The sequence below is a fragment of the Saccopteryx leptura genome, chromosome 3 (genome assembly GCF_036850995.1).
Source record: "Saccopteryx leptura isolate mSacLep1 chromosome 3, mSacLep1_pri_phased_curated, whole genome shotgun sequence".
In the NCBI taxonomy this organism is placed as follows: domain Eukaryota; kingdom Metazoa; phylum Chordata; class Mammalia; order Chiroptera; family Emballonuridae; genus Saccopteryx; species Saccopteryx leptura.
The window spans coordinates 194243262-194270159 of NC_089505.1; the positions used below are offsets into that span (position 1 = coordinate 194243262).

General features: G+C 40.3%; 1 protein-coding gene and 1 non-coding gene across 2 annotated transcripts in view; both read right to left on the reverse strand.

The window, feature by feature from the left end:
- The window catches only part of ATXN1 (ataxin 1), a 577099-nt gene that overhangs the window by 491243 nt on the left and 58958 nt on the right, over positions 1-26898 (reverse strand). The gene's annotated exons all lie outside the window — the stretch shown is intronic.
- Positions 24233-24338, reverse strand: LOC136402003 (U6 spliceosomal RNA). Its single transcript, XR_010750913.1, has one exon. It is a non-coding gene; the product is annotated as a U6 spliceosomal RNA (small nuclear RNA).

Sequence of the window (26898 nt, forward strand, 5' to 3'; positions counted from 1 at the left end):
GCATCCTGTACATTCTTATGCCAAAAAAGGGGAGTTACTCTATGATAGCCAGATCCTGATGCAGATCTCACAGGCAACACACTTGGGTGCTTATCGGGAAGATCAGCAAGGAGTTAATTTTCCTAGATCACCGTGGTGATTCAGAATTGCATATCTCAGTTCATGATCAGGTTTTCAAGAACTCAGTTCAGTGTACACAAAGAAATCTATCAGTGAAAAAATGTTGGCAGGTCTCCTTGTGCAATCAGGGCAGAGGAATTTATACCACATTCAGCCCTTTGATTTCTCTGGATCTGGCTGAGGGTAGGGTTTCCATATTTGTACTTTGGCAAATCTGTGCAATAATTAACTCTTCCCTGTGTATCCTAGTGTTCTTCCAGGTTATCGTGTGTTTATTTGTGCATTAATTAAAACCAGAAACATTTTGTCCCTTCATTATTTTAATACTGTGTCTGAATAACATAGACTAAGTCGATAATATTGGCTTTGCCTTTAATGACTTGTCAGCCTACTTAAGGAGGTGAAGGGTGCACATACTTTTGTATATGCTTTCTTTCTAAAGGGGAGGCTCTTTCTCCTCCCTGCCCCACCTTTTCTTTGCATGACTATTTTACGCTCATCATCTGAGATCTAGCTCAAGCATCAACACTTCTGTGAAGGCTTTCCTGATTATCACAAGAGTTTGTGGCTCTGCCCAATGTATGAGTCAGACAAGTGCTATTTTCTTTTTCTTTTTATTTATACAATATTTTTTTGAAAGTCTGACAGAAAAAAATTCAGGGCCATAAGCACAGATGGAGAGTATCCTGAGTGTGGGTGTATCTTATCTGAACACTTCCTGTTACTCCCAAACCCATTTGACTTCAGTTTACAATTGTTTATTGTTCTACATATGTGACTCCCCACGCCGGTCAGTTCTTTGAATTATGTTCCGCATAAAAGATATCTCGAAATGTTAACACCAGTGTCTGCGAAATAGGGTCTTTGAAGGTGTAATTAGTGAAGAGGAGGTCTTACTGGACTAGAGTGGGCTCTAAATCCAGTATGACTGCTGTCCTCATAGGATGAGGAAAAGACACAGAGACACAGAGGAAACACAGGTAAGAAAGCCCTGTGAAGACGGGAACAGAGATTGGTATTATGCTGCCACAGCCTAAGAGAACCAAGAATTGCCAGAAGCCACCAGAATCTAGAAGAGACAAAGAATCAGTCTCCCTATAATGCATTCAGAGAGCAAGGCCTTGCTGACCCCTTGGTTTTGGACTCCTAGCCTTCAGAACTGTGAGAGCATAAATTTCTCATGGTAAGCCTCTTGGTTTGAGGTTACACAGCATTCCTAAGAGACGATTATATCCTCTTTATGAGATCTGTGATTATAGGGCTGTTGTATTATTTCTTCTCTTTATTTATATAGATGGCCCTATCTCTTTCTTTCACAGACACTCATAGGGTCATCAGTTCTGGGTGTATGTTTGGCCTTTTACCCATAACAATACCAATAAACAAAAGGGCCAGTGGAATTGGAAAGTTATCAAGAGAGTTCTAGAACCACCTCCCATCACCTTAGATGCATTAGGTACAGAGGTTAGTTACTACAGGTCTGAGTTTAGACTCCCACATGGGCCTCAACCAAAGGTCTTGCTCCAGCCTCCTCAGCTCCCTCTGTTGGTTGCCAGATGGCATCAGCAGCTTTCCTCTAACTTGCTTTCCAGTTTGTCTGATAGAGATGAGGAAAAGACTAAAAAACTGAATTAATTGTTTGGCATTGAAGAAATATAGCCAAAAAGCTGCTTTTTGGAAATACTGTTCATTGGAGTATTATAAAAGCATTCATTGAAACCTCAGTCTTTCTGACTCCCATGCTACAAAAAACACTAGAAGCTCATTTGTTTCAGGTTTTCCCCAGCAGGTAGAAGGAGGTCTTGCCCTCCAGCCCAGAGTCCCCAGGTAGCTATTTTCTCAAAGGCACCACGAGATGTATAATACAGTTCTTGCACCCAAATCTTATTAAATGGCTACTCCAACCTTCTGACTATTTAGGCCAGAAAGCATCTTGACTCCTCTCCTTTCACATCCCGCATCCAAGCTTTCCAAAAATTCAGCTGGCTCTACATTCAAAATATATCCAGAATCTGATCATGTCTCACCACTTGGGCTTCTACTCTTGGAGCTAAATCACCATCATCCTTCACCACGATATTGTCTCTCTGCATCCACCATTAGCAGCCCATACCATTACCTATTGTCTGTGTCAGGTGATGCCACACTCTGCTTAGAGCATCCAATGACACTTAGAGTCAAAGTCAAGGTCCTCCTCAGGCCTAAAAACCCCACACAATCAGGATATCCTCAGTGTTTCAGCTTCCCAGCTCCCATAGCACTCTTCTTCCTGCTCCCACTGCCCAGCCCCCCTGTCCTCTTAGCCGTTCCCTGAACATGCCAGGCAAACTCCTGCCTCAGGGCCTTTCTGCTTGCTGGTTCCTCTGCTCGGAGTGCTTTTCACTGAATAGCTCCATGGCTCATTCCCTCAGCTTTTTCAGTAAAAAAAAATCCTCCCAGTGAAGACTGCTGTGATTACCCTACTTACAATTGTACCCCCAGCTTTCCTGATCCATCTTGCTCTGCTCTATTATTTCATAAATGTGCTATTTCTCTCTCTGTTTGTTTATTTATTGTCAAGAGGGCAGAGATTTTTGTCTTTGTTGTTGTTGTTGTTGTGTGTGTGTGTGTGTGTCTGTGTGTGTTTTCTTCAAGTGAGAGGAAGGGAGATGGGCCGACTCCTGCATGTGCCCCAACCAGGATCCACCTGGCAACCCTCATCTGGGGCTGATGCTCAAAATAACCAAGCTACCCTCAGCATCTGAGGCTGATGCTTGAGACCACTGGTTGTAAGAGAGGAAGAGAGAGAGAAAGGAGAGAGGGAGGGAAGAGAAGCAGATGGTTGCTTCTCATGTGTGCCCTGACCAGGATCAAACCTGGAATGTCTGCACGCTGAGCTGACCCTGTATCCACTGAGCCAACTGGCCAAGGCTGATTTTTGTCTTTCTTATTGACTGATAAACCCCAAGCCCCAGAACAGTCCTTGGCACATGATGGACACTCACTAAAGATTTATCGACTGTTAAATGAATTAATGAATCAATAATGTTTTTCAAGGTCTACTGTGTGCAAAGACTTATCAGCCCCAACACAGTGATTATCTCATTAGAAGAAAATCCAATTCAATATCAGAATTGAAGAAAATGTATGAAAGAGTTTTGAGAAAAATAAAAAGTAGTACAGCTATTAATAATCATAATTTTTTAAAAGTACCATTTATCAAGCTTATATTCTATGCCAGGTGACATGATAAGAGTTTTGTACATGGCCTGACCAGGTGGTGGCGGAGTGAACAGAATGTTGACCTGGGATGCTGAGCATCCAGGTTTGAAACTCCCATGTCGCTGGCCTGAATATGGGCTCACCAGCTTGAGTGTGGAATCATAGACATGATTGTATAGTTGCTGGCTTGAGCCCAAAGGCCACTCACTGGCTTGAGCTCAAGCAAGTCACTGGCTCGGCTGGAGCCCCCACTCCCATCAAGCACATTTATGAAACAATCAATGAACAACCAAAGTGCCACAACTATGAGTTGATGCTTCTCATCTCTCTCCCTTCCTGTCAGTCTCTTTCTTTAAAAAAAAAAAAAAAAGTTTTTGCACATCATCTCATCTAACCCCCATAATGATATAGTAGATTAAAAGATCATGATCTCTATTTATTAGGTGATTAAGCTGAGAATTGGTGTTTAAAGGACCAGCCAAAGGTTCAAGATTACCTAAAACTAAAGTTATTTACCTTTGCAGCCTGAGAATTTTTAAGAAGCTCTTACTTGAATGAAATAGGCTAGAGTCATAACACTGCATCACGATATTTTGGTAAGGCATCATTTTTAATACCAATCTCTATTAGATTTTATTTTTGAGTGACTAACAAATATAGCCCAATAATTAAAGGTAGTGATTCTTATTGAGAATTAAATATTCCTATATAAACTGAATTACTTCAGATCAACCCAACAAAACTATACTCCTGCTTAGGATTTTTTTTTACCCATGCTACTACATGGATGAAAATGACTCTCACTTGAAGTCCATGGCCACATTCCAAGGACCCTTTCTTATTTGAAATTTTGGCTCCCACCTGGCACATTCCCAACACAGAAAGAACTAAGTAGATGTTAAAGGGCCAACATAAATTCCCATGCCTAATATAAGGATTGAACTGCCTTTCAGTTAGCTTGTGCCTGACTTCTCTTGTCCCACCCTAGAACTTCCGAGTGCACTGTGACCACATCTGAAGTATAAGATCTGAAAGTAACCTGGCCCCCCAAAAAGTATGAAACACTACAACTTCTTCACAGACTCATTCCCATTTTTCTTTGAAGAAAAGGATCCTTGAAGCTAAAATAGTTTCAGAATCAAACAGCCTAAGAAATTTGAAGGAGGGAAAACAAAGAAACAAACAAAAGGCTGCATTTCCAAAGATGCAAAGAGAGAACACTGCTCTCTGAGACGGAAGGAAGAAGGAAGTAAGAAGACCCTATTTGTGGCTGCAGGAGAGGAAAAGAAAAGAGCCCACAAGGAAACTACCAACAGATGGTAAATACATTTTTAATTCTTCTGTCATACTGTGTGGACTTGTGCACATTTGTCCTGCTGTGTTAGGCTCCCGAAATAGCTAGCCATGGAATTGCAGAACAGTTCTGCTGCAATTTGAGATTTAGGAAATCATGCTGGCTGACAAAACAGAAAGGGCTCATGGTAGGATGGAGTGGATTTGCTCCCAGTTTACAGTTCCTCGATGTGACATTAGCTATAATTCTTAGTGCAGGAAAATTCACTCACATGTCAGCTCTCATTGATAACATTTTGAAACACTACTGCAAATAATTTCTGAGCTCTAGTTAGAAATATTAAATGTTGACACTATCCATATGACACCTCTCAAAGGTAAAAAGGAGTGCATTCCATTTACTTATGAATCCTAAGTCCTGGAACCTCACAAACATATTGTATATGGCAGCTCAGAGTTCTACATCAAGTCTTTCCTGGACTTTGTGGGGTTTTTTTGTTTTTTTATTTTTCTGAAGTTGGAAACAGGGAGGCAGTCAGACAGACTCCCGCATGCGCCTGACCGGGATCCACCCGGCATGCCCACCATGGGGCGATGCTCTGCCTATCTGGGCATTGCTCTGTAGCGACCAGAGCCATTCTAGTGCCTGAGGCAGAGGCCATGGAGCCACCCTCAGCGCCCAGGCCAACTTTGCTCCAATGGAGCCTTGGCTGCCGGAGGGGAAGAGAGACAGAGAGGAAGGAGAGGGGGAGGGGTGGAGAAGCAGATGGGCACTTCTCCTGTGTGCCCTGGCCGGGAATTGAACCCGGGACTTCTGCACGCCAGGCCGATGCTCTACCATTGAGCCAACCGGCCAGGGCTTGGACTTTGTTTTTTTAAGTGTACAATTCAATAGGTTTAATGTGTTCTATGAATTGTACAAACATCACCGTGATCGATTTTCAAACATTTTTATCATTTCAAAAAGAAATCCATACTTACTAGCATGCCCAGCCCTAGTCAACCACTAATCTACTTTCTAACTCTAGATTTGCCTAATCTAGACATTTTATAAAAATGGAATCATATAGTATGTGGTTTTTTGTGACTGGCTTCTTTCTCCTAATTTTTTAATATTATTTTTTATTTTTTAATTACAGTTGACATACAATATTATGTTGGTTTCAAGGGTACAACCCAGTGATTAGACATTATATAGCCTACAAAATGAGCATCTCAATAACTCTTATATGCATCTAACATTATACATAATTATTAGAACATTATTGACTATATTCCTTATGCTGTACTTTACATCCCCATGACTATTCTGTAGAAACCAATTTATACTTCTTAACTCCTTCACCTTTCTCACTCATCTCCCCACCCCCTCTCCCATCTGGCAACTGTCAAATTGTTCTCTGTATCTATGAGTCTGTTTTTGTTCTACTTGTTTGTTTATTTTGTTTTTTAGGTTCAATCATTGATAGATATGTATTTATGGCTATTTTATTGTTTATATATTTTTTCCCCTTCCTAAAGAAGAGCTTTGAACATTTCATGTAATGTAGGTTTGGTGGTAAACTCCTTTAGCTTTTTCTTGTCTGGAAGCTTCTTATATGTCCTTTGAATCTAAATCAGTGGTAGTCAACCTGGTCCCTAGTGCCCACTAGTGGGCATTCCAGCTTTCATGGTGGGCAGTAGCGGAGCAACCAAAGTATAAATAAAAGGGTAGATTTAACTATAGTAAGTTGTTTTATAAAGATTTATTCTGCCAAACTTAGCGAAAATCCGACATAAAGTACTTGGTAAGTAATTATTATTATATGCTTTAACTTGCTGTAACTCTGCTTTATAAATTTTATAAAGTAAGGTTACTTCCCTATTTTATAAATCACCATTACTGTAGAACCAGTGGGCGGTTAGAAAATTTTACTACTAACAGAGATACAAAAGTGGGCGGTAGGTATAAAAATGTTGACTACCCCTCATCTAAATGATAGCTTTGCTGAGTAGAATAATCTTGGTTGTAGATCCCTACTTTTCATCACTTTGAATATTTCTGGCCTGCCAAGTTTCTCTTGAGAATTCAGCTGACAGTCTTATGGGATCTCCCTTTTAGGTAACTGACTGTGTTTTTCTTGCTGCTTTTAAGATTTTCTCTTTGTCTTTAAAATTTGGCATTTTAATTATGATGTGTCTTGGTATTGGCCTCTTTGAATTCATCTTGTTTGAGACTCTCTGTGCACCCTAGACTTGTATGTTTACTTCCTTCACCAAGTTAGGAAAGTTTTCTGTCATTATTTTTTCATATAGGTTCTCAATTCCTTGCTCTCTCTCTTCTCCTTCTGGTACCTCCATGATGCAAATGTTGGTGCACTTGAAGTTGTCCCAGAGGCTCCTTAAACTATCTTTATTTTTTATTTTTTGGATGCTTTTCTTTTTGCTCTTCTGATTGTGAGTATTTTTGCTTTTCTATATTCCAAATCACTCATTTGATTCTCAGCTTCATCTACTCTACTACTGATTCCCTGTAAGTTATCCTTCATTTCAGTTAGTATATTCTTAATTTCTGATTGGTTCTTTTTTATGGTGTCAATGTTCTTTTTCATGCTGTTGAATTTCTCACTAAGTTCCTTGAACATCCTTATAACCATTGTTTTGAACTCTGTATCTGGAAGTTTGCTTACCTACATTTCTTATAGTTCTTTTTCTAGAGATTTCTTCTGTTCTTTAATTTGGGACTTGTTTCTTTGCTTTCACATTTTGGTTGCTTTCTTATGTTTGTTTCTATGTATTATGTACAGCTGTTGTGTCTCCTGGACTTGGTAGAGTGGCCTTGTGTAGTAGATGTCCAGTAGTGCCCAGTGGCATAGCCTCCCCCATCACTTGAACTGGGCACTCCAGGTGTGCCCTTGTGTGGGCTGTGTGCCCTATCCTGTTGTAGTTGAGACTTGTTTGCTATAGGCATTACATAGAAGTATTGACCCCCCAGGTTGATTGGCAAAAAGGACCAGCTGTGACTACAGTGTAGGAGCTGTTGTGCAGGAGTAGACCTTACAAAGCAGGGCTTACTTCAGCGGAGTTTTGGTACTCATTGAGTTCACCCCTTGAGTATATCACTTGTGGAGGTGATAGGGTTGTAATCTGGCATGGTCTTTAGCTGTCCACTGGGCACATTGACTCTAGGATCTCCCAGAAGGTGCAAGCCACCCGGCATGATCTACAGAGTGATCTGTAAATGGCTGCTACTTGTGCTGGGCTTGAAGGGCCCAGGGCCCAGCAGAGGTCAAGCTGTGAACCAAGGCTAGTTGATGCTAATGCTGAGCCTGGAGCCACTTAGCAAAATCTATGGGGTATGCACAGGCCAGATGCTGCTTGTTTGAGAAATTTTAGGAACAGCTGAAGCATGAAGCAAGAGAAGCCAATTGTATGGAAAAGCCACTGGAAACAGCTTGGATGGGCCCACGAGTTGGGTGGAACAGGGTCTCAGGAAATCACCAGGGCAGGGCAAACAGCATGAGTCAGGTGATAGAGACTCAGATATGGTGCCTGCCTGCTGACTCTGTAGGGGAAAAGGGGGTTCTCAGAAAAGAAACAATGGCCTGCCCACCCTTTAACTCGCTCTTATCCTGATGCCAGACAATTCAGTTTCTCCCTGTATGTCCCTGGTTCTCTTTAAGCTGCTGCCCCAGCACAGGGGCTCATAGAGAGTCAGTCTGAGTAAGTCTGAGTATGGGCCCTTTAAGAGGAACTTCCTGGGACTCCAGCAACTGTCCCTCTGCCTCAGCCTCAATCCCTGATGGTTTCATAGCCAGAAGTTATGGGGACTTCTCTTCTTGGCTCTGGAATCTCAGGATGGGGGACTTGGTGCAGGGCTGGGTATACCTGCTCCTCAAGGGGACCTCCACCAAGATATTCCTTCTGATTTTAAACTGCCACACCACCACATGTGGGTGTGGGATGAGTCTGTCCATGGCTCAGCCCCTCCTACTAGTCTCTATGTGGCTTCTTCCTTAAATCCCTAGTTGTAGGACTTCTATTTAGCTAGATTTCAGGCAGTTCTGAATGATGGTTGTTCTGTAGGTTAGTTGTATTTTTGCTGTGGTTGTGGAAGGATTTGAGTACTGTGTTTACCTACACTGCTATCTTGACTAGAAGTACTTTGTATTTGGCATAATGTTCCTATAGCACATTGTGGGAATTCCAATGCCAGAAAAAGGACCAAATATGATCATGGATTTCTATAAAAGGAAGCTAAGGAGATAGAATGCTGAAGCACATTCAGATGACTCTGTATCTGAGATATGACCTGAGAGTGGTACCAAGAATGAGTTAGGCTCCCAGTCCTAACACCATCTCTTAGTTCTCAGCAAGAAAGAAAAAGTGTTGCCTGACCAGTGATTGTGCAGTGGATAAAGCATGGATCCAGAGTGCTGAGGTCACCAGTTTAAAACCCCAAGTCACTGACTCTGAGCTGCGGCTCATCAATGTGAGGTTGCTGCTTGAGCAGGGGAGTTGTCCACATGACCCCAACGCTGGCCAGCTTCAGCCCTAAGTTCATTGGCATGAATAGCCCAAGGTCATTGGTTTGAGCAAGTGGACATTGATACAGCCCTGGTCAAGGCATGTATGAGAAGCTCAATGTACAACTAAAGTGAAAGCAAGTAAGAGTTTAGGCTTCTCACCCTCTCTCTCCATTCCTGTCCCTTTCTGTCTCTCAAAAAGAAAAAAAAGGTTGATGAACCTAGTGGATGTGGAATAATAAAGAGAGGGTGGTCTATCACTTATTCATAGTCTGAAAATATAACTAGAACTAGAAAGATCCTTACAAAATCAAGTTCAATTTTTATTTTCTAGACAGGAATCTGGGCCAAAGAGTTATAAGAATTTGGCAAAGATTATACAACTATTTGGTGGCAAATTCAGTACCAGGACCCAAGATATTGATTTCTCAATGTTTGTTCTATTTTAGTTCCCACAGAAGGTGGACATTTCTGTGACAAGCAAAATCCCATTCTAAAAAACATTTCTTACGGTCATTCTCATCCTTGGGTTTTTAAAGCAACATAATGGAATCTCTGACAGGTCTGTGAATAGTTTGAGAAACTAGTTGAGATATATATATATATATATATATATTTTATTTTTTTTTTCTTTTCTTTTCATTTTTCTGAAGCTGGAAACAGGGAGAGACAGTCAGACAGACTCCCGCATGCGCCCGACCGGGATCCACCCGGCATGCCCACCAGGGGCGACGCTCTGCCCACCAGGGGGCGATGCTCTGCCCATCCTGGGCGCCGCCATATTGCGACCAGAGCCACTCTAGCGCCTGAGGCAGAGGCCACAGAGCCATCCCCAGCGCCCGGGCCATCTTTGCTCCAATGGAGCCTTGGCTGTGGGAGGGGAAGAGAGAGACAGAGAGGAAAGCGCGGCGGAGGGGTGGAGAAGCAAATGGGCGCTTCTCCTATGTGCCCTGGCCGGGAATCGAACCCGGGTCCTCCGCACGCTAGGCCGACGCTCTACCGCTGAGCCAACCGGCCAGGGCTATATATATATTTTTTTAAGTGAGAGAAGAAGAGATAGTGAGACAGCCTCTCACATGTGCCTCATCCAGGATCTATCCAGCAACCCCCATCTAGGGCTCACGCTTGAATCAACTGAGCTATCCTCAGAGCCCACAGTCAATGCTCGAATCAACTTAGTCACTGGCGACGAGGGAGAGAAGGCAAAGAGGGATGGAAAGATAAGCAGATGGTCACTTCTCTTGTGTGCCTTGACTGGGAATAGAACCCAGGATGTCCTTATGTCAGGCTGATGCTCTATCCACTGAGCAAGCCAGCCAGGGCCTAGTTGATATTTTTTATAGGCAAGGTTTCAAGCTAAAATATGTTTGTTAATTTCTGTTTTTAAAACGCTATTGGCTGAATCTAGATTATATAGCTATCACTTATGTTAGCACAGCTGGGATCCTTTTTTCCTCTTTTCAGGAAAGATTGGTAGATAAAGATTTAAAAGCATTGGCAGAAGAGAAGAGGGGGCGTTACACAATAACTTCCCATCCTGTGCCTTCTTGGTCTAAAAATTTCTCCTAGCCTCAATTGGAGAGAGGGGTGAATGGGAGGAAAGGGGATTTTTTCTTCTTGGTAAAAGAATGAATACAAAAACACTTTAGCATTGCTCAATTTAATGAAATCTTGATTTTGCATAATTTAAGTTTCTATAAGACTAAATATTTTCTCATTCAAAATGACTTATATATTCACAGTTAATTTTTCCAATGGGTACATATATAGTTCACTAATAAAAACTATTCTTTTTTTTTTAATATTTTAATTTTATTTTTTTAAGGGGTGACATCAATAAATCAGGATACATATATTCAAAGATAACAAGTCCAGGTTATCTTGTCGTTCAATTATGTTGCATACCCATCACCCAAAGTCAGATTGTCCTCTGTCACCTTCTATCTTGTTTTCTTTGTGCCCCTCCCCCTCCCCCTTTCCCTCTCCCATTCCCCCCTCCCCCGTAACCACCACACTCTTATCAATGTCTCTTAGTTTCACTTTTATGTCCCACCTACGTATGGAATAATGCAGTTCCCGTTTTTTTCTGATTTACTTATTTCACTTCGTATCATGTTATCAAGATCCCACCATTTTGCTGTAAATGTTCCGATGTCATTATTTCTTATGGCTGAGTAGTATTCCATAGTGTATATGTGCCACATCTTCTTTATCCAGTCATCTATTGACGGGCTTTTTGGTTGTTTCCATGTCCTGGCCACTGTGAACAATGCTGCAATAAACATGGGGCTACATGTGTCTTTCCGTATCAATGTTTCTGAGTTTTTGGGATATATACCCAGTAGAGGGATTGCTGGGTCATAAGGTAGTTCTCTTTTCAGTTTTTTGAGGAACCACCATACTTTCTTCCATAATGGTTGTACTACTTTACATTCCCACCAACAGTGTATGAGGGTTCCTTTTTCTCCACAGCCTCTCCAACATTTGTTATTACCTGTCTTGTTAATAATAGCTAATCCAACAGGTGTGAGGTGGTATCTCATTGCAGTTTTGATATGCATTTCTCTAATAGCTAAAGAAGATGAGCGTCTTTTCATATATCTGTTGGCCATTTGTATTTCTTCCTGGGAGAAGTGTCTGTTCATGTCCTCTTCCCATTTTTTTATTGGATTGTTTGTTTGTTTGTTGTTGAGTTTTATGAGTTCTTTGTATATTTTGGATATTAGGCCCTTATCTGAGCTGTTGTTTGAAAATATCATTTCCCATTTAGTTGGCTTTCTGTTTATTTTGTTATCAGTTTCTCTTGCTGAGCAAAAACTTCTTAGTCTGATGTAGTCCCATTCATTAATTTTTGCCTTCACTTCTCTTGCCTGTGGAGTCAAATTCATAAAATGCTCTTTAAAACCCAGGTCCATGAGTTGAGTACCTATGTCTTCTTCTATGTACTTAATTGTTTCAGGTCTTATGTTTAGATCTTTGATCCATTTTGAGTTAATTTTTGTACAGGGGGAGAGACTGTAGTCCACTTTCATTCTTTTGCATGTGGCTTTCCAGTTTTCCCAGCACCATTTATTGAAGAGGCTTTCTTTTCTCCATTGTGTGTTGTTGGCCCCTTTATCAAAAATTATTTGACTATATATATGTGGTTTTATTTCTGGGCTTTCTATTCTGTTCCATTGGTCTGAGTGTCTATTTTTCTGCCAATACCATGCTGTTTTGATTGTCGTGGCCCTATAATATAGTTTGAAGTCAGGTATTGTAATGCCCCCAGCTTCATTCTTTTTCTTTAGGATTGCTTTGGCTATTCGGGTTTTTTTTTTAGTTCCATATAAATCTGATGATTTTTTGCTCTATTTCTTTAAAAAACGTCATTGGAAGTTTGATGGGAATTGCATTAAATTTGTATTTGCTTTGGGTAATATAGCCATCTTGATTATATTTATTCTTCCTAGCCAAGAACAAGGTATATTCTTCCATCTCATTATATCTTTTTCGATTTCCCTTAACAATGGTTTATAGTTTTCATTATATAAGTCCTTTAGATTCCTTGTTATGTTTATTCCTAACTATTTTATTTTTTTTGTTGCAATCGTGAAGGGGATTATTCTTTTGAGTTCGTTCTCAATTGTTTCATTGTTGGCATATAGAAAGGCTATTGACTTCTGTATGTTAATTTTGTATCCTGTGACCTTATTGTATTGGCTTATTGTTTCTAGTAGTCTTCTTGTGGATTCTTTGGGGTTTTCGATGTATAGGATCATATCATCTGCAAAAAGTGATACCTTTACTTCTTCTTTTCCAATATGGATGCCTTTTATTTCTTTGTCTTGTCTGATTGCTCTGGCTAGAACCTCTAGTACCACATTAAATAAGAGTGGAGAGAGTGGACAACCCTGTCTTGTTCCTGATTTAAGGGGGAAAGCATTCAGTTTAGTGCCATTTAATATGATGTTAGCTAATGGTTTATCATATATGGCCTTTATCATATTGAGATATTTTCCTTCTATACCCATTTTGTTGAGAGTCTTAAACATAAAATTGTGTTGTGTTTTATCAAAAGCCTTTTCTGCGTCTATTGATAAGATCATGTGGTTTTTGTTCTTTGTTTTGTTGATATGGTGTATTACGTTAACCGTTTTACGTATGTTGAACCATCCTTGAGATTCTGGGATGAATCCCACTTGATCATGATGTATTATTTTTTTAATATGTTGTTGTATTCGATTTGTTAGTATTTTGTTTAGTATTTTAGCATCTGTATTCATTAGAGATATTGGTCTGTAGTTTTCTTTTTTTGTGCCATCCTTGCCTGGTTTTGGTATGAGGGTTATGTTGGCCTCATAAAGTGTGTTTGGAAGTATTGCTTCTTCTTCAATGTTTTGGAAGACTGAGTAGAATAGGAACCAAGTCTTCTTTGAATGTTTGATAAAATTCACTGGTATAGCCGTCAGGGCCTGGACTTTTATTTGGGGGGAGGTTTTTAATGGTTTTTTCTATTTCTTCTCTACTGATAGGTCTGTTTAGGATTTCTGCTTCTTCTTGACTCAGTCTAGGAAGGTTGTATTGTTCTAGGAATTTATCCATTTCTTCTAGATTGTTGAATTTAGTGGCATAAAGTTTTTCATAGTATTCTACAATAATTCTTTGTATATCTACGGTGTCCGTGGTGATTTCTCCTTTCTCATTTTTGATTTTGTTTATATGAGTTCTTTCTCTTTTTTCCTTGGTAAGTCTTGCCAAGGGTTTGTCAATTTTGTTGATCTTTTCAAAGAACGTGCTCCTTGTTCTATGAATTTTTTCTATACTTTTTCTGTTCTCTAATTCATTTATTTCTGCTCTGATTTTTATTATCTCCTTTCTTCGGTTTTGTGTTTTCTTTGTTCTTCTTTTTCTAGTTCCTTAAGGTGTGAAGTTAAGTGGTTCACTTGGGCTCTCTCTTGTTTGTTCATATATGCCTGAAGTGATATGAACTTCCCTCTTATCACTGCTTTTGCTGCATCCCATAGATTCTGATATGTCATATTGTCATTTTCATTAGTCTGTATATATCTTTTGATCTCTGCACTTATTTCTTCTTTGACCCATTCATTTTTTAAAAGTATGTTGTTTAGTTTCCATATTTTTGTGGGATTTTTTTCCTCTTTTTTGCAGTTGAATTCTAGTTTCAAGGCTTTATGATCAGAAAATATTCTTGGTACAACTTAAATTTTTCTGAATTTGCTGATGTTGTTTTTGTGGCCCAACATATGGTCAATTCTTGAGAATGATCCATGTACACTGGAGAAAAATGTATACTCTGTCACTTTGGGATGAAATGTCCCGTAGATGTCTAGCATATCCAGGTGCTCTAGTGTTTTGTTTAAGGCCACTATGTCTTTGTTGATTCTCTGTTTGGATGACCGATCCAGAGCCGTCAGTGGTGTATTGAGGTCTCCAAGTATAATTGTATTTTTGTCAGTTTTTGTTTTAAGATCAATAAGTAGCTGTCTTATATATTTTGGTGCTCCTTGGTTTGGTGCATATATATTAAGAATTGTTATGTCTTCTTGATTCAGTGTCCCCTTAGCCATTATGAAATGGCCATTTTTGTCTCTGAGTACTTTTCCTGTCTTGTAGTCAGCATTATCCGATATGAGTATTGCTACACCTGCTTTTTTTTGGATGTTATTTGCTTGGAGTATTGTTTTCCAGCCTTTCACTTTGAATTTGTTTTATCCTTGTTACTTAGATGAGTTTCCTGTAGGCAGCATACAGTTGGATTTTCTTTTTTAATCCATTCTGCTACTCTGTGCCTTTTTATTGGTGAGTTTAATCCGTTTACATTTAGTGTAATTATTGACACTTTTGAGTTCCCTATTGCCATTTTATATCTTGCTTGCTGTTAGTTTTGTGTCTTGTTTGATCCTTCTCTTTCATTTTTCTATCTTTTGTTTTTATTTGGTTGTATTCCATACATCTTTCCTCTGTTGCTATCTCTTTTATCTCATGTGCTTCTGTGGTGGTTTTTTCAATGGTGGTTACCTTTGAGTAATGAAAAGGGTCCCTACCCTGTTCATTGTAGCGAACTATTTTGTGAGTACTTTTGCACTCCATTGTCCTTTGCTACTGTTAATCTCCATCTTCTCTCCCCCTTTCTTTTTGTTGTTGTCACAGTTTAAATTTGGTTTTATTGTGTTCTTCTTGGAGCTTTTACTAGTGGCTCTGGTTTTTTTTTGTTCTTTGTATCTGATTGGAGAACCCCCTTTAGTAATTCCTGAAGTGGGGGTTTTCTGATGATAAATTCCCTCATCTTTTCTGTATCTGTGAATGTTTTTGTTTCTCCTTCATATTTGAAGGATAGCTTTGATGGGTATAGTATTCGTGGCTGAAAGTTCCTCTCTTTCAGGACCTTAAATATTGGGGTCCACTCTCTTCTAGCTTGTAGAGTTTCTGCTGAGAAATCTGATGATAATCTAATGGGCCTTCCTTTATATGTTGTATTCTTCTTTTCTCTGGCTGCCTTGAGAATTTTTTTTTCGCTGTTGGTTTGTGTCAATTTCATTATGATATGCCTTGGAGTAGGTTTGTTGGGGTTAAGAAAACTCGGAGTTCTGTTTGCTTCTTGAACTTGAGGCTTTAGTTCTTTCCACAGGCTTGGGAAGTTCTCATCTATTATTTGTTTGAGTATATTCTCCATTCCATTTTCTCTCTCTTCTCCCTCTGATATACCTATTATTCTTATGTTATTCTTTTTGATGGAGTCAGATAATTCTTGTAGGGCTATCTCATTTTTTAAAATTTTTGAGTCTCTTTCTTCTTCTCTCTGTTGTGCCTCAAGTTGCTTGTCTTCTATTTCACTAATCCTCTCTTCTATCTGACCTGTTCTATTAGCTAAGCTTGTTACTTCATTTTTCAGCTCGTGAATTGAGTTTTTCATCTCTGTTTGATTTGTTTTTATAGTTTCAATTTCCTTGGACATATATTCTTTGTGTTCATTGAGTTGTTTTCTGAGCTCCCTAAATTGCCTTTCTGTGTTTTCTTATATATCTCGGAGGACTTTTAGGATTTCTATCTTGAATTCTCTGTCATTTAGCTCCAAGGTTTCCAATATATTAAATTTTTTCTCCATAGATTTTTCCTCATCTAGCTGTGTTACCTCTCTTTCTTTTGTATCCATGATATTTGATTTTCTCTTCCTTAATGGCATCTGAGGGTGGTTTTGTTGATAGTATTAATGAGATTTAATAAAGAATAAAAAGTTAAAAAAAATAAAAAAATAAAAAATCGAAAAGAGTTGTTTTTTTTAAAAAAAAATTAATAATGAAATAAAGAAAAATAAAATAAAATAAAAATTAAAAAAAAGGAAATTATTCCCCCCCTCCTTTTTTCCTCTCTTCTCCTCTCCCCTCTTTCTTGAGAAAATCTTGAGGTGAACTGTGAATTATAACAAACAATACCTGTGATGGAGGGCCTGAATTGGGGAAAAGTAATAAAGGGGCAAAAAAAAAAAAGAAAAAAAAAGGGGGGTATGGACCCACAAAAAGCAAATAAGGAAAAAATTTGGTTCAAGAATAAAATGATTTGCTTTTAGGTGTTGGTTGTCTAAGAGTTATGATGAGAGGAATAAGAGGAAAACAGAAAAATGGGGGGAAAAATTAAAAAATTACTATTGTATTTAGTGGAACAAGAACTAGATAAAATGGAGAGCCAGGGATGGGAGCACTGCTAGTGAGTTAAAAAGGTGAAGTAAAAACCCCCCCCAAATGTCACAAACATAAGTTTGAGTCCCAGATAAGATAATTTGTTTGTTATTGAGGTTTGAATGGGAGGTGATGTAAAGGAGAAAGGAAGAAACTAATATAGAGGGAGAAAAGAAAGAGAGAGAGAGAAAAAAAGAGGGAACCACTAAAAGAAGAAAAAAGAAAGGAGAGAGAGAAAGAGAGAGAGAGAGAGTTAAGGGTTTTGGAGTGCAACCCTCATAGAGAGAAAGGAAGAGGAGAGAAAAGATAATGGGAGATGTAACACTTATGGGTAGTGTAGTTCAAGGAGAGGATAGAGTAAGACTGGCAGAGAGTTAATCGACCAAATTGGAGGAGGAAAAAAAGTATCAAGAATGAAGATAAGAGAAACAAACGAACAAATATAATAAAATGGGATAGGTTATAAAGTCTGCAGATTATTCTTGATTTTGAGAGGTTATCTTCTTGCTTTTTCTTTTCTCTCCCTCTTCCTGGTCGGTGACTCTGTACCCCGGGTTCTGCCCCTTTGGCACGCTCAGGTAGAGGTTTGCAGTTGATAAGTCTCTATGGCAATGTCATGTATTGTGCTTTAGTCTCGTTGGCAGTCGAGGCTCATTAGCATTTATAGGCTCCAACAGTGAGAGAGTCCGTGTTCCTGGAGCCTTTCTCCTAGTCTTTCCTTCCTCAATTAGTAGCCTGATAATCCAGCTATGGGGTTGCTGCTGCCTCTGCCTGGATAGTAAGGGGCTCAAAGAGCTGGCAACTCCCCACTCTATTCCCACTCAGCACAGGGCTCTGGGTAAGGCTCAGTCAGTCAGAGCTGCTAGCATAATCAGGCGGGGTTTCCGCCCACTCAAAGACCTCTGGCTCTGCCACTCTGTCCGGTAACACAGGCGGGCGCCCACTTCCGAGGCGCTTGGAGGAAACTCTCGCTCACTATCTGCACGCGCAGACCAGGATATCTGGCCAGCAGTCTCATGCTCTGAGTGAAACCCCCAACCGCATGGAAAAGTTGCATCGTTGGAATTGGCTCTTGCTCCGTCCCCGTGCACAGCTTTTGCAAGGTGCTGGGGCAGCCCGAGATTCCACTTTGACCCACACAAAGGCCCCTGACTCTGCCCCTTTGTGCGATAACACGGGCGCGCACTGCCGAGTCACCCGGAGGAATCTCTCACTCCTTATCTGCGTGCGCAGACCAGGATATGAGGCCAGCCGCGTTTCCCTCTGAGTGAAACCCCCACCAGCACGGAAAATTTCTACCGTTGGAATTAGTTCTCGCTCCCTCCCATGCGCGGCTTTCCCAGGGCGCTGGGGCTTCCCAGAGATTCTGCTTTCAGCCCACAGAAAGGCCTCTTACTCTGCCTCTCTGTGGGGTAACACGGGCACCCACTCCCGGGGCTTAGGAAGAAATCTCTCGCCCACTAACTGCGCACCGACCAGGAGATCGGGTAAAATGGCTGCCCCGCTTGTCTTTCTTTGTTTGGGTTTGGCGCGAGTGTTAGCTTGTATTGCCCAGGTTGCCACAGGATCAGTTTTTCCTCGGCTTGGATCTCCGTGCCACAGCCTGGTTCGGCCGTTTGTGCCGCGGCCTAGATCTATTCACCCCCTTTGCCCGCCTCAGTTTCTATATTCACAGTTACCAGAGAAAGCCGCCCTGTTTAGGTTAGTGAGGAAGGCGGAGCATTTCTTACTCCTTATTTCCTTCGGGGTTTAGTTATATATTTAGCCAATTTTTCACTCGACCATACCTTCGGGTGTATGGCAAAGCATCTGGAGGCTCCAAGTATAGGTTTTTCTGTTTCTGGTTGAAGATCTTGTTGAGTTTGGGGGAGATTTATTGATATTGCTTCCTACCCCGCCATTACTCTGACGTCACCTCCCATAAAAAGTATTCTTAATTGCTGTTTAAGAAATTTCCTTCCTTCCTTCTTCCCTCCCTCCTTTCTTTTCTTTTCTTCTTTCTTTCTTTCTTTCTTTCTTTCTTTCTTTCTTTCTTTCTTTCTTTCTTTCTTTCTTTCTTTCTTTCTTTCTTTCTTTCTTCTTTTCCTTCCTTCCTTCCTTCCTTCCTTCCTTCCTTCCTTCCTTCCTTCCTTCCTTCCTTTCTTATCAATTCTTAAGCTCCTAAATAGCTAGTTCAGCGATAAGGTCTCCTACATTTTTGCAATTCTGTTTATTATTTTGATTTGTCATATTTGCATGTGATTTCAGCAATGGTTTAAACTATTTTTGTGGTGGAAAAAAATTTCACCTGTTGTGTTTAAACATGGCATTCTTTGTCTTGAGGATCGACTATTTTGAATACTTTTGATAAATTAACTGGTTATCTCCATGGTCTAGTTACAGATCTGTGTGTGGGAGAAGGTAGGATTACCTGAAGTGAATTATTTTGAGTAGAGCAGTAATGAAGGCAAACTTTATTTCATTTCTGTGATCCAAATTTGTTTATCAAGCTACTATAGGGACATTTGAAGCTTTAATAATTACATCTCAAGCTCTAAAGGAAAAAAATTATGTTTACTACACGTTCCTATATAGCTTTTCAGAGAGTTACTATCTAAGAGCTTGTTTGGCTGCTTTAAAAAAATCAATTGATAACAAAATTCCATTTAAGAGTTCAAGCTCAGTTGACACTTTATCCTTTAAAAAGATTCAAAACCTAGATGTCAGCAAATGTTGTGTTTAGAAAAGTTTTAGCATTGCTTATTTGAAAGATTTAAAAATATATAGTATTGATTTTATTTTTCCTTCTGGAAAAATTTTAGGAATTTTTTCCTAGAAAGTTTTGAAGCTATGATTCATGCTAGAAGTTCCCTGTTCCATTATTTACCAACACAGCTTTGGAACTGTCCCTGCTTCTAAGTTAAGGGCTCTCCTGGTAGCCAGATGCCAGTTTCATCCTTGGCCTCTCATGATCCTCAGATATAAATCAACTTTCCAATAAAATCCTGTGATGTCTGTGTTTTACATAAGAGTGTGCAGCCTGGGGATGTGACACTATTTAGCATTTTAGGTGGACAAGGAGGGAATGAAAACTACTGTTACCATCAAGAAACAATTCCAACTGGAGCCTTTACTACAGAAATCAGGGGCAGTTTGGGGACACCACCTTCATTCTTCCTACAGCCTCTCTCACTCAAAACCTTATTATTTGTGTGGAAATATCAAAAGTACATATGGCTGGAAAAGATTCTCACCCATATGTAGCATAGGTCAATATATTTTGTAAGTTAAAAAAACATTGGGCAGGTCAGCTCCCTTAGGTCAATATTTCTTCCTGTGGCAAGAAAAGAAAAAATGAACAAATTACTACTATGCATATAGATGAATCTCACAATGTTTGAAAATGTAAAAGAAGTTAGACACAAAATAATGTATACTGTATTGTTCCATCTGTGTAACATTCAAAACACATAAAAGTACTTGATGTGTTAGAACTAAGTACAATAGTTTGCCTTTGATGACGAAAAAGAGGATTATGATTAGAATGAGGAACGAAGATGGATAGAGTGCTGGAGGGTTCTATTTCCTGACCTGGATGGTGGATACAGAGGTGTGTTCACCTTGTGATAATATATAGCTGTTATCTGTGTGCTTTTTCTATAAGAATTATTTACTTCAATTAAAAAGTTTAAAAATAATACCCCACTGAGAAAGACAATTTCAAGAAATATTAGAATAGCATTTTGCCTAATTAAACCAACAGATATTATAGAGAAAAATAGAAAATTCAGATAAGCTAAAGAAAAAAAGTTATATAAAACTCCAGGTAAGGCAACGGAATTCTCATATGTTGCTACAGGAGTGTTGATTGCTACTGCTGTCCTTGGGTACTTGTTTGGTATTATCTATTGAAGTTAAAGATAGGCATATCTGGCGACCCAGATCTCCACCACTGAGTATGTATCCAGTAGAAACATGTGAATAAGAGCATGAGAAGACTAGCAACTCTATTCTTAACAGCTGCAAACCAGAAACAAGCCAAACTGTTCTTCATGGCAGGGTCAATAAATAAAGTGTGGTACATTCAGACTTGGAATTCTATACAGTACTGAAAATGAATGAACCATGGTACTCACAGCAACATGGATGACATTAAGAAATCTAATATTAAGAGCTAGACACCAATGACAGAATGTCATATGCTCCCATTTACTTACAGTTTAAAAATCAGGAAAAGATGTGGTATGTAGTGATATATAATTCATTGGTGAAACTAAAGGAAAAAAAAAAGATTATCCTAAAAGTAAGGGCAGTGGTAACCTCTTGGAGAGAGGTTGGGTTGTGATTGGGAACAGGTAGATGGAGGGCTTCTTGGCCCTATTTTATTTCTTGTTGTTTGTTTTGTTTTGTTTATTGACTGTAATGAGAGAAGAAGGAAGGGAGCAGAGAGAGAGAAAGAGAGAGAGAGAGAGAGAGAGAGGAACATATATTTGTTCCTGTATGAGCCCTGACTGGGGATCAGACCAATTAACTTCTGCACTTCCGGATGATGCTTTAACCAACTGAGCTAAACAGCCAGGGCCTTATTTTCTTTCCTGACCTGAGTGTAGTTTTGTAAGTGCTCACTTTATACATTTATTAAATTATACTTTTATATCATGCACTTTTCCAAGTGTATATTTCACAAAAAAAAGGTTAAAAAAATTGCATGAAACCTAATTATTTAGAGATAGCCATTAATCAACACATTGATATATACAATGCCAGACTTTCTTTAATGTATGTATATTTTGTCCACAGTGCTTTGTAGCCTTTAATTTTATTTTCTTTAATGACAGGATCTCCCAAAAGAATTCATTTTTTTTCCCATTTCCATTTAATTTCAACTAAGAGTAAATATCATAGAAGCTTTATGCCCCTCTGGAAGCCTAAAGTCATAGAGTGGCTTTCAGGAAATGAGGTTGCTTTAACCTAAGCTACATTGATTCATAAACCAATCTTCAGGATTTTGTCATAGCTCATGGGAGACTTTCCTTCTCTGTTAATAATGCTGCTGCTTCAAAAGAGAAAAGCCTTTTTCTACCTCTTCAGAGTTCTGTCTTTTCAAAAGGAAAGGCAGGCTGGAAAGTGGTCAGGAGGCTTGAGGTGGGGGCAAGGGGTCATCCTAAAACTCATTACAATAGCCGTCCTGCTGAGCCCGTGCTGAGCCTGGTTTAGGCAACATTATGATCTAGATTAAAAAAAAAAACACAAAAAACATCAAAGACGTTCCATCACTTTCTCTTGTCTCTGGAGTAGTCCAAGTGTTCTCTTTGTGCCTGGAACACTTTCCCTCTCCTTGTCCAGGCAACCTCTGCTGTTCTCCCTCACCCTTGTCATCATTCTAACTAGTATACAGTATAGGAGCTCTCTTATGGCCATCTGAGCCTGGGTGGCCACCCTGCAGGGACTTCATGGCACCCCACGTACCACATCACAGCATTTGTCATTCTATTTTGCAATTGCTTATTTTCTTGTTCACAAACACTCTGCTAATCCATAAGTTTTCTACATTCAAGGACAGTGTCTATTTCATCATCAGAACTCCAGGCCCCAGCCCACATGGCCTAGTACACATTGGCACTCAATAAATATAGTCATTGAGTGAATGAAGAACAGTTGTGAAATGAGATGGGACATGGGGTGGGGGACTGTGATTTAAACTATACTTTCCAAACCCCCTTGACTCATACAGGTCAGTCACACCAACACAGGCTGGTACAACATTTTACAATCCGCAAGCACTCTGTTTCAAATACTTCCTAGTAATAGCAATTTGCATTTGTTTAGTGTTTCATTTTGTTAAGCAGTTTCACATATTATCTTGTATAATTCCAACAACAAGTCTTCCAAGATAAACTGGGAAGCTATTAATATCATCATGTTGTAGATTGGAAAACTGTCTGAGACATCTTAATTAACTGGCCCCACATTATATAATTAGCTTTCAGTGTAAGCCAGGAACTAGTGACCCTTTAGTGCACGAAGTGGAAGCACATTCAATGTAAACTACTACAGATATATTTTCAGGGCATAGTGTATGGCCAGTAGTTGTGGCTGTTGTGACCATTCACATGCAGGTTCCCATTAGATTCTGACAGACAATAAAGAAATGGTGGAGCCAAAAAGTGGTAGGCCATTCCTTTATTAAAGTCTCACACTGGCCGACGAGTAAACATTCAGAGCTCCCAAAGCCACTGACGCATTCTCCAGTTCCACAACCAGGAGAATCTTCTCTGGTTTCTCCTAGAATCAAAGGCCCCACCAGTCTCAGCAGAGCTTGCAAAGCGCCTCACCTCTGGTTCCCCATCTGCACACCTTCTCTCTCTCTGTTCTCACTCTCCTCCTAATGGCTTCTCTCCTTCTTTTCACAACTTTCTGACACAAAAACCTCTCCTCCAGCAAACATTAGCAAGACAATAGCCCTTCCCAAGCAGGAAGGTAATTTACAATTTCACAGATCACATACCTGGTGCTGCCCAGCGCCATTTTTAACACTAAAAGTGAGCAAACTCAGAAAATACAAATTTTACAAACTCATTTGCCCAACACACAGAAACAGAAAATAAACATGTGACACCATTCTGATTTTTAAAAATATTTTAATAGAGGCCTTGACCAGTTGGCTTAGCTGGTTATGAGCGTCATTCCAAAACAATAAGTTTGTAGGTTTGATGCCTGGTCAGGGCGCACACAGGAAGCAGCCAATGAATGCACAACTGAGGGGAACAAGGAATGGATGCTTCCTTTCCCCCTCCTCTCTCTCTTTCTCTTCCTCTCTTTGTCTAAAATAAAGAAAGTTAACCCCTGGACAGATACCTTGGTTCATTGGAGCATCATCCTGGAGCATGGAGGTTGCCAGTTCAATTCCCCGGTCAGGGCTCATACTCTTGTCTCTCTCTTTCCACCTCTCTCAAAAAATTAAAAAAATAAATAAGTAAAAAAAAATTTTTAATAGATATTTTCTCTTTGAAAGCATTTACTTTTTAGCTTTAGCTTTCATCACAAAACTAGTACATATTTAGTATAGAAAATAAAAAAAGCACATATAAAAGAAAAATTGCTTATGATCACATTAAGTGGAACTACTCATTGTTACATCATTTTAATAATTTTAACTACATAGTAAATCTTGTGCTCTTGTGGAGTGAGAGCTCCCCTCCCACACTCTATTCTTTTTCTTATTTCTACTCCATTTTTTCTCTCTAAAATTTTCATACTTATTTTTGGACATTTGCTCTTTTATTCCAATTTTAGAATTAGGTTTCACTAAAATCTTGTTGAGATTTTTATTGGATTTGCATGGATTGTCATAGGTTAATTTAAGTAAAATTTAAAGTTTTATTATATTAGTTTTTTCCTTTCATCAACACAGTCTATTTCAACATTAATTTATGCCTATTCTAATGTCTTTTTAAAAATACAGAATGCTTCAGGAATTTGTGTATCATTTTTGTGCAAGGACTAGGATAATTTTCTCTGTATTGTCCCTATTTTGTATATGTGCTGCTGAAGCCAGCACACAGATGTTTTTTCTTAACTGTTGGAGTCTATCAGGATGGAAAGGTAAGAGGTCACATGTTCTCTCTGTGAGACAAATATTGAAAAAGACATTAATCTGGACTAATTGTATCTATCAAACATGAAAGGATTTAGTTGTATAACTGACAATGGGGAAAATGGTTCTGGCTTTTGCTCTCTTGCCCCTTCTATTATCTGAACAGTAGTAGCTCTTTTTCTGTTGACGGTCTTGACGGAAGAAATGCAGTAGGACAAAGGGGTTGGGAGGATAGGAAAAGGAAAAGAGAAGAAGGTGGTTAGACCTGTGGACGAGGAGGGTTGGGAGGAAGGCTGTGATGCTTGGGCAGGCGAAATAGGTCTAGAGAGTGAGGTGGAGAAAAGGGAATGACAGCAAGTTTGGATTCTCTGAGTTTGGCTACTCTAGAAAGCCAGCAGCATGGCTCAGGAGCTTGTTAGAGATTTAGAATCTTGGCCCTAGCTCAGACCTACCAATCAGAACCTGCATTTTAACTAGATCCCCGGGTAATCCTTAGGCACATTAAAGTTCCAGGAGTTCTTAGTTGCTCCCAACCAGTCTGTTCCGGTCCTGATCCTGTCATCAGCTTAGACCTATTAATAGATGCAACTGGTTTAGTTGCCTAGAGACCTGGGAATCTGGTTCTTCCTGAAGCCTCTCCATCTCAGTGTTCTCTTAAAACTTTGGCCAAAGGCTATGACTCCAGCCGGCCTCGGTTTCTCTGCTAAGCACTTCAGCTCTCTGATGGGCTTGGTACTTGCCACGAACCCCAGCTTCCTCAGTGCGGGTCCTGTTGCTCTGCCAAACTCTTGTTCTCCCCTTCCCTGGGGAAGTCAGATGTGATTTCCTGCTCCCTTCTCATCTTCTGGCTGGGGGCCTGCTGTGACCGAACCTATCACCTGGAACCATGCCTGATTTTTAGTATTGTCACCTGGACGTCTTCCAGAACTGTGTTCTGCTGGCTGATAGGACTCATTCAGATATCCAAATAGCCCCAAAGAGCCTGGCCCAATCTGAGCAAGCCATGCCCTTTGACCACTGCACACGGGCCTGCCTGGCTATCTCTTGGGGATGGGCTGGCTTCTGAACACAGGCTCTGTCCCCTCTGGGTTGTTGTTTCCTCCCTGTTGGGCGGATAAAATGTATTATGCTCACTTTGTTGAGGATGGCGCTGCCCACGTGGAGGCCGTTGCCCAGGTGATATTAATGTGTGTCTCTGTGGGCTGTGGGCAGGCAGGATCCTTGTAGCCTGGGGCTTGGTTTTGGGATTAAGCCTTTCCCACCCTTTTTGATGTGGGTGGTGCAATCCCATCATGCCTCAGATAAGTGACTTTGTATTAGAGACTTCCCTATTTTGTATATTGGATTAAAAGTTTTGATTTCTACACTATAAAATGGGGGCAGAATGGGAGCTTGCTCTTGGTTCCTGAGATTATTATTAGAGGAGAGAGCAGAGGAGAGCAGAGAAAGGCCATGTGGAAGAGGCCAGGAAAAGCAGCCAAGATGGTGGAGTGTTGAGTGAGAGGCCAGTTTGTGCAGAGTTTGTATCTGGGAGAAGGAAGGAAATGGGGAACAGAGGTGAATAAGTCTGGTGAGCTAGAAACCTTTGATTCTAGAAAACTCGGATAAGTCAGTGGCTTTGTGAGCACTGAACATGAGTGGGTTTTGGAGCCCAGAGTGTGTTTTTACTTGCCTGCCGGGTGCAAGCTAGGATTAAAGATGATGGCTGTAAAGCCAGTAATCAGGGCCAGGGCCACTATCACAGCAGCCCGGCCCTTGCAGGTTCGCATTGGATTCGGACAGTCGGTAAAGAAACCATGGAGCCAAAAACTGGTGGGCCATAACCTTTAATCCTACCTTGCACCCGGCGGGCAAGTAAAAACATACACTGGGCTCCAAAACCCAGTCACACTCAGTGCTCACAAAGCCACTGACTTATCCGAGTTTCCTAGAATCAAAGGTTTCTAGCTCACCAACCTTATTCTCCTCAGTTCCCCATCTCCTTCCTTATCCCAGATACAAACTCTACACAAACTGGCATCTCACTCAGCACTCCACCATCTTGGCTGCTTCTCCTGGCCTCCTCCACGTGGCCTTTCTCTGCTCTCCTCTGCTCTCTCTTCTAATGATGATCTCAGGAACCAAGCGCCAAGTCCCGTTCTGCCCCCATTTTATAGTGTAGCTTCACAACCTTTAATCCAATATACAAAATAGGGTAGTCTCTAATACAAAGTCACTTCTCTGAGGCATGATTGGATTGTACCGCCCTATAGCAAAAAGGGTGGGAAAGGCTTAATCCCAAAACCAAGTCCCAGGTTACAACGATCTCCAACACACATTAATATCACCTGGGCGATGGCCTCTTTAACAAAGTGAGCATAATACATTTTATCTGCCCAACAATGGCCCATCAGTTTTTGGCTCCATTGTTTCTTTACTAACTGTCCAAATCCAATGCGAACCTGCATGGGCCAGGCAGCTGTGATGATGGCCGCGGCTACTGGCTTTACACTCCCCCTTCCCATGGCCTCTGCTGATGTGGTCC